We start from the raw sequence: 9,605 nt of genomic DNA, 5'->3' as shown, positions 1-9,605 counted from the left end.
TTGTTTTCTTTAAATCTATGAAAATGCTCTATTGGAATTTTAAAATTACAAAACATTTCCCAATTCATTTGAAAAGTTTCGAAATTGCCCCTAATCTAAATGCTCAATCCTGATGAGTTTAGTTAGTTTATTTTGGATTTTAGTTTAAGCTTCACTTGCTTTATGCATTAAAAAAAATTATTTATTTGATTGTATTCTAATCGAAACTATCAAGAATATTATGATTGAGCCATTATTATTATTATTATTATTATGGGAAAAATTCACCCCACCATAATTGAAAACATCATCTCACCTTCTCATTTGAGTTTTTTTTTTCTTTTAATTTTAACTTTCTAAAGGATTGTCAAAATATTTCTTGAGCATTCATAAACTTACGATACAAAATTTATATCTTAACTGATGTGGCACCAACAAAGTTAAAATATAAAATTTATATCTTAATTGATTTGACACCAACAATCATTTTTTGAATAAGAAATTATAAGCCTCAAAAGTAATTGTTGCATGATCTTATAAAATCATGCTACTTTATCCACCGCATCAGCTAGGATACAATCAAACTTTATATCCAGGACTTTACAAGCTCATTGTCGTTAGTTCTTTAATTACCGATATTTCTCATATGACTTGTGCAGAAACAGTTTCCGTAGAGACTTCGACAACAAGACTCACAGTGCATGGGTTAAACTTAATTTTCTTCTGGAGTGGGAACATTTGAGCTTGTGGCCCCCAAAATTCTTTGCGGAATAAATTTTGCAAATTAAGTCAATCGAAGACCTCACAACTGGTGATTAGAAGACAAACTAAGCCATTTTCCATTTGCTAATGTCATAAATAACTGCGTGATTGACCAGCTATTAGCTTTCGTACGAATTACTTTAAAGACTGTCACCAACTCCTGATCTAGCTCAAGTCATTGAACTGCTTTAAATATTTGCTGAATTTTCGAAATTATGAAATCAGACGGTTGGTTTCGATTAGGTTATTTCTACACCAACCATCATAAGTGCGAAAATTTTGTATAATGTTATTTATAACTAAAAATCACAATTATTTTCATTATCTTATTTATTATTTAATCTCTACATTGAACCATATGCATGAGGCTTATTTTATGTCTTTTTTTCTAAATAAATTAGAATTAACGCCCAGTAACAAGAAGAAACCTGTCTGGAAGACTGAACTAGTTGAGTGGTATTCTATTATTCCAAAAAAAAAAAAATCAAGTTGTCCACTTGTTTGTAATTTTTTAATTATGCCATCCTTAGTTTAATAAAATTGCCTATGTATCAAATAGTTTAACTCCTCCCTGGTACTTCACATCTAAGACAATATTAAATTATATGCCATTCAAACATGAGATTTGTATTTTAAATTTCTTTTAAATAAAATCAACAAATATTTACAATTAAAAGTTTAAGCCTCCTAAGTGAACTATGTACGTAATAGCACAATCTGAATATCTGGATCTAGAATGGTTCGGATCGATTTATAAATATTTGAAAGAAAATTAACTTTTATAATATTTACGAAAATATTCAAACCCTCAATTGTAACCTCAAAAATAAGGTTAGGAAGTGTTCATCGCTAATGCTTAGAGAATTTTTTATTTCAATTGATGTGGTGTGAATTACAATGACACAATATAACTATTAAGCATGATATTATTTTTTTTTTAATTTTACATATTTTTATCCAAAATTTGATTTTCAACTTTCAACTACAGGAGGGAGTAATACAGTAGGAAATCACGTGAAACAAATTGTATTAAAATTATGGTATGAACCGAATTATCAAAATTCGAAAGGGGACAATTTAGGTATGATGAATAAATTCTCGCCCACATTCATGCACGCCCGTCTGATTCGTATCATTTGTTTGCGGCTGTGCAAAATGGGGACCACTCCAAGAGTTGACAAGAATCAAATTGCCGCGCTTACACATTTGAGCACGAATTGCACGATTGCAATTTCACACCACCATCCCTATTATACCCTTCGGCTTTATTTCATATTACGATAGCCGGAATCAGAATCTTGGACTCTTGAACGGTTGTCTGTGGGCATCGCCTTGATCTTCCAAGTCTCTTTCACTCCTCTTTTGACTAATAAGTCGTAAGAAACGGCGACGGCTTCTAGACTTCTAGTTAAATAAGAATGGTAAACATGGACCCACAATGATGCAATTGAAATTGAGATTTTCCATTAAAAGAAGAAAAAAAAAGTGAATACATGACTAACAAAGTGTCGGCTCCGTTGACAATGGAATTCTCTTAAGTGGCTTGACTGAGTTTGCTCCTCAGTTCGAATCGCAGGGAAGTCGCTTTTGTTGGGAGAACCTGTGCATCTCGGTTCGAGCGGGGACTTCTAGTCTAGGTTGTGGTACGGACTTAAAGGTGCCTCCCACAGTTGGGGCCCTCCCCAAAATACCTCGTAGTAAAAAAAGAAAAGAAAAGTGAATACATGCATAATTTGGAAACCTATTAGGAACTCTATCATCAACTATTTAAAATTGTTGTGAATGCTCGTTAGTTCAAATGATAAAATTTTTTAAATAGAGATAAGAGGTTCGAAGTTTGAATCTAATTATTTATAATTTTTCTTATTTAATTTATGATACAATCATAATCTTATATTAGTTAATGTTAAAAATGATGTCAATTTAGATTTATTTTTTAGTTATTTTGAGATTTATGGTGATCATATTCTTTTTAGTTGTACCAACTAGCTGGATTAGTTAGTCCTTGAAAATTTTGATTTAAAATCTTTCAAGTTTTGGTGACTCATGGTGAAAGCGATTTTAGTTTTTTATGAACACTTTTTCTGGATTTTAGATTAAAAAAGTACCTAGTAATGAAACTTATCTGCGATCACATCCATATGTGAATATAAAACACTTTATATATATATATATATATATATATATATATATATATATATAACAGAATCAAACTACACTTTTTTCTTATCTCGAAAAATAGAACCAGTCCACACTTTTTTATCCCTAAAATTAAAATCAACCTATGTTTATCATAGGCTATGAGATGTGGCATTTGTGACGCAAATGATGGTGTAATGTAATTAATCACGTTTAAAAATTTATAAAAATTGATCATATTCACTACATGAATATTTTATTTTCATATCAGATGTAGATTACATCACATAATGAGCATTTTCATTTTATTTTAAAGAGAAAAAAATAATACTAAACATCCCAAAACTTCCACTAAAATATTCATTTCAAAATAAGGTGTGATACTCGTCAAGCGATGACTAATCTTTCATAATTTTTAAAGCAATTTATTTTAATATTTAATGATTTACATGATCAGTGTTACGCACCTCATATATATAATACGATGAATTTTTTTCAGATAAGTATTAGTGTTTATTTCAACTTTCGAGACCAATCAAATGAATTAAAAATCGGAATGATGGATTTGGATGGAATTCATTAACTCAAGTTTCAAAATTCTTCCGAATCAGTTACCTTTCTAGAAATATGTTGAAAATCAAACCAAGCACATATTTGTTTAGGTGTTAGATCATGGGTACTAATCAATGTATTTTGTTCTACCAAATTGATTACGTTTCTAGAAATATGATGAAAGATCAAACCGACCATTTTACTTAAAATAAAGCTTCAGTATCAAAATTCCAGTCCAATACTAAATCTCACTTATTTATTGAATAATGAATATCACATCAATTTGAATTTAAACCAAGAGTTAAATATTAAAATCATTAACATTATTATTTTATTTATTTAATAAAAGAAAAGAATTAAGCAGTACAAATACAAAAAAATACATATTTTAATATATTAATTTTTTTAATTATTAGTTAAAATGAGAATCACTACAAGAAAATAGGGATAAGGCAACATCATTTTAACAACGTGCACGTATGAAATATTGTCAAATTTATAATTTACCAACAATCGCAAATTGCATGTTGGCAAATATATAGTTTTAGCAACACACAATGAGTGACCGTTGAGTTAAACTTTATCACGACAACCAATCATTTGTTGCGATATAGGAATATGTAATGACAACATTCAAACTTTGCATGTTGTAATTAGTTATTTAAGACAACATTGAATTGTCTGTTGCATAAATTATTATTTAAATAACAACATTTAGTTGTGTGTTAAATTTTTTTTAACCCAATTTAATATGAAGTTGGTATAAATTAGACATAAATAGATGCTTATGAAATTTATTCATAAAAATATTATAACAAAAAAATTTTTGAGTATATCATTAACTATATTTCTTAGAACTAAAATAGTAGAAAATAATGTGCAATAAATAAAAAAATTCATTGCGCGCGCATAAGTTATACAGCGCGGGTTAAAGCGCGGCAAAAGGAAGATAAAAAAAAAAGACAAATTGACTAAACCAAAAAAAAATAAAAGAAAAGTAATTGACTTAATGAAACTTGGGTTCACTTTACAATGCCACTTTACTCTTTCTCTGCCACTCAAGCAAATCAAGCTCCTTCATCGTCATTGTAATAACAAGTGCCCAAGGAACCGGGTTTATCAGGTACTTTTCTTTTCAATTTCATTAATAAAGCCCAGTTTCACTTTCCTAATTTCATTTAATTAATAGTTTGCTCTTTCCACTAATTCTTTTCAGGAGATTTCGGGCTTTGTACTAATGTTCCCACTCAAAATCGTTCCAGATGGTCCCATTGCAAATTCATTGCTTGGTAAGTGGGACAATTCTTTATTGTTTGTGGGGTTCATATGTTATGACATAAACCAAACTAATATTAATTTTTTTGTGGTGGGTCATTGAAACCAAAAGATGATTTTCTTCTTTGAAAATATTTACACGGAAAAGCTGATTTTGGAGATTATATTATATTTTTAATTTAAATTAGTAAATATTACTAGTGAGATGGATAATGATTTCTTTTAATTGAGTGGCACAATTTTAATCTATTATTGGTGTTGTTGACATGATGAAACAGGTAACTCCTATTAACGCCATTGAACATAGTCTCCTATATCAGCAGTGACTTTTTACAATTTGACTGTGAAGCAAAACTTGAGGTATTGCTTTCTGCTGTATAATTAAAATTCTAAATGAAATTTCTCTATTTTGATGTTTGCTTTAAAAAATCTATTGCAGTTATATTATTTTGTCTATTTTATGTTTGTTCATAGTCTTATTCTGTTAACTTTTACTAACCTATTGGATACTCTAAATGGATCCTATTTCTTTGTATTTATCTTTATATGGTCCAAACTAATCACCTTTGCACAACCAGGTCTTGCCAACATTAGTAATTCAAAATGGATAAAAGATGGGTCTATTTCTCAAGGTTTCATGTTTATTTAATAAAATAATGAATAGTTTTAGGAACAGTTATAGCTTTAGATTAACCAATAAGTTATTACTCTCATTATTATTTTTTTGTAGACATTCAGATGAATATAGAAATGGAGCACGTGACTTTGTTAATAGTGCTCGTGCAAATTCAGGTAATCTAGATATAATAGTATATGCCTATCAATTGACATAAGTGGGCATGAAACTGAAAATGATAATGAGGACGAACCTCTTAGAAGGGAAGGAGTTGAGAATATAGTGTGTGATGACTAGTTTAGTATATTAATTATTTATGTATTCTAGATATAATAGTATATGCCTATCAATTGACATAAGTGGGCATGAAACTGAAAATGATAATGAGGACGAACCTCTTAGAAGGGAAGGAGTTGAGAATATAGTGTGTGATGACTAGTTTAGTATATTAATTATTTATGTATTCTTGAATTATAGTTTATTGTTATAGTTATTTGTTTTCATGAATCTATTAATTGGTTCCTTAAATTAAACGATTATGTTAATGTGCTTATTTCTCCGTGATTATTTTTATATGTTTATTTCTAAACAAAGCTCTAGCTTTGTCATTGGCATTAATCTCTTGTCATAATAATATAAACATTTTGTTCAGCATTTAACAATTGTGCAGGGGGTAAAAGAGATGGACAATGCTGAAGTAAGTAATTATTATTTTTTTTGGTTCAACATTGAATTATAATTTTTTATCTTCATATACTTATTTTATTTTTGTTTATTCCTACATTAATTATGCTATGTATAAAGTCTTCTAGGCAAGGTGAGAAAAGAAGTCGAGATAAATTTGGAGAAAATGCAACTATTCAAGGGGAGAATGGACCATTAGCAACTAGCAATAGAGAAAATGCGCACATATCTCAATCTGATGACAAAGGCACAAAAAAGAAAAGAGGTCCAACCAAACTTGGAATGATTCAAGATCATTCTCCACCATTGAGCATTGAGTTTAACGAATGTGGCCAGGCAGTAGGTGTAAATTCTGATAAATATGCATCTTTTATTGGAGTTATAACACGAGAACATGTGCCTGTTTGCATGAAAAATTGGCTTTCGGTTGACCACAAGCTAAAAGAAGATCTTTGGTCATTAGTGCAGGTATATGGTATTATGCAATAATTATCTTTATTAACAAATACAGCATTTATCTTGAGATTTATTATATCAGCTATTGTTTGCATTTTTCTTATAATTTATACAGGAAAAATTCGTTGTGGATGAGTCTCGTAAACACTTGGCTTTAAGAATGATGGGTGATTGCTAGAGACGATACAAATCAGAGAACAACTAAGATCAAACAAGCCAACAAAGAGCATAATAAAGCACGTGTACTTTCTCTTATCAAGCCAAAAAATATAACTTCCAAAGAAGATTGGGCTAAATTTGTCAAGGAAAGGTTGTCTCCAGAATTTAAAGTAAGTTAGTCCATTGCATTGCAATAATGGTATTCAAATTAAGTTCATATCTATTAAAACTATACATTTCAATGTTTGATTGATAGGCAATAAGTAAGAAGTTTAAAGAAATGAGAAATAATCAGGAAGTGGTTCATTCAATGGGCCGACTAGGTTATGCTAGGAAGGAGCATACCATGGTATGAATTTATTTAATTCGAATATTTTTTTACACTTATTTGATTTACTTTAAATTACATATTTTTCTTAATTGTAGAAAAAAAAGAGTTCAAATCCATCTGAAATCACTAGAGTTGATGTTTGGATTGAAGGCCATCTTAAAAAGAATGGTCAACCTGTTAATGAAGCAGCTTCTAAAGCATTGGTAAGAGATATCTATACAAAGTATTCTTGTTATAACCATTCATATGTATGTTTTTAATAATGCTATTTTGCCTTCTTCTAGGAAAAAGTTAGAGAGTGTCATCATTCAAAAGATAATGCAAGGTCTAACAACATATGTAATGATGCTATTGCAAAAGTATTTGGACCTGAAAAGCGTGGACAAGTTCGAGGACTGGGGTTCGGAGCCACTCCCACTCAATTAGAAGCACATATTCGATCTACTGGAAAAGTAAAAGAACTTCAAAACCAACTGCAAGCTCAATCTGAAAGAATGTCTGTCCTTGAAAAGAATTATGAGCATTTGATAGCTGCGCTTTTAAAACAATGCCAACAGGTAAATGACTATATGATAATGCATATATACATGTAACTAGTTATTTGAAATCCATTCTAAGACTTAAGAGAATTCTAATCATTTACAGAATCCAAGCAAAGGTTTTGATGATATTATAACTTCTCAAGCTTGTACTCCTCAGGTAATGCTTTTTTTTATCTTTTTTTAGACTTATTAAGAATGTTTCATTGAAAAGAAAAAAAAAAAGTACTGGCTAAACCAACTTTTATTTCTCACTCCTATAAGTTGTAAATCCATATTCGTCTTGCTTATAGTCACAACAAGGAAGCGGTACAATGCAAGAAAATGGCCACTATGAAAATGCAAGATGTTATTTATTGAATTGGTATTCAGATGATGTTGATGAAATAGTGGCTAAAGGAACGATTGCCTCAACAAACCCTAAGGCAAAAGTTCACCACATGCCTCTTGGAAGAGATTGTTGGAAAGTTTGGGTGGAATCAATATCTGATGGTATGGATGAAGTGACTTTATATAAAGTGACAGATGAAGCTCATATAATAGTTGAGGCTTTGGGAAGCACTGTTGCTTGGCCAAAAAGTTGCATTAAATTGTTTTAAAGAAGGTATGTAGGCATACAAATATTCTCTTTGGTATGTATATATAATTATTTTTCAAATGCAGCAAATAAAAATTGATTTAGTTAACCTTTTTGTAGGAGTTTATGCCTTGAAGAAGATGTTTTTGTTAGCGTGTATATATGCCTTGAAGAAGATGTTTTTGTTGGCGTGTATGTATGCCTTGAAGAAGTTTTTGCTGGAATTGCAAGCTGAAGGAGCTTTTGTTGGAGATGATTTTTTGAATTTGATATTTATGGAATTGCAACTGCCACTGATGTGTTGTAATTATTATTTTTTTGGTGTTTTGCTAGATGAAAATTATACTGATGTTGGAAATTTCTATGGATTAATTGTATGGATACTAAAATATTTGTGTGACTTTTAGCGGGGATCTGTGGTCATTACTATGTTTATCAAATCTTATTACAATAAGCCGAATATTTGAATTAGTTCATATACATTTTATATATGGTGGCAGCAGTGTAGTAGTAGTTGTAGTAAGTAAGTAAGTAAGTAAGTAATAATAATAATAATAATAATAATAATTATTATTATTATTATTATCATTATCATTATTGTTATTATATATTTATTATTATTATTATTATTATTGGCAACATGCAAGATATGTTGTTTATTGAAAAAAAAATTGAAATTAATGGCGACAATTAGTTGCTTGTAGCTATATAGTTTATGACAACATTCACAAGCTTGTAGTAAAAAAATTGGATGCAGATAACTTTTTTAACCACAATCACTACAAGTTGTCATAAGACATTTAACAACATTCATATATTTTTCAACAACATGAATTGCGCGTAGTTGAAAGTTACCTACTTTTCGCTACAGCAAGAACCGCAACATGCATGTGCTCGTCGTGAAACTCCTTCCACAACAAGCTTTGCTTGTTGTCATATAGTATTTTTCTTGTAGTGAATATCCTCACTAGAGAATTATTATTAGTGTTTATATGTGCACACACATAGAGTGACATGCCTTCATATATCAAAATTAAAGTCAAATTCAATTCAAGAATCGAACATTATAAGACAACAAATAAATACACTCTCACACTTACAAGAAGACTCAGACGCTCGATTTATAAGAGACAAGAAGGTGTATACGCAATTCCAAATATAAAGATTTTAACAATAAAGAAGCAGTTAAATATGAATTATTTTAAATTATAAGGGTGTTTTCTCTCTCTTTTTTTTCCTAATTTAAACTTTCCTAAACTTTTAAAGATGTTGAAATCCTGCTTCCCCACAGACGCAGGCATGGAGCACGGAGCCCCCACAATTCATACGATAAGGCCCCTGGTTTTATGGCCATATCCTCTTGATCGAAGAAGTGTCTTTCACCATTAATACCCCTTTCCAAATGCACAATAATGACCACGAAGACTTTTATTTTCTAGAAGGACAGCGGGATCATAATTGTATAAATTATTCGCCGTTGTTAATGCATTTCTGGCAAAATAGTATTGGCTCTCCTGGACTAATGAGTGAGCCAAT

The sequence above is a fragment of the Citrus clementina genome, unplaced genomic scaffold, assembly GCF_000493195.1.
Source record: "Citrus clementina cultivar Clemenules unplaced genomic scaffold, Citrus_clementina_v1.0 scaffold_9, whole genome shotgun sequence".
NCBI lineage: Eukaryota > Viridiplantae > Streptophyta > Magnoliopsida > Sapindales > Rutaceae > Citrus > Citrus x clementina.
The sequence above is the reverse complement of the archived record's forward strand: the minus strand, read 5'-3'. Positions refer to the sequence as shown.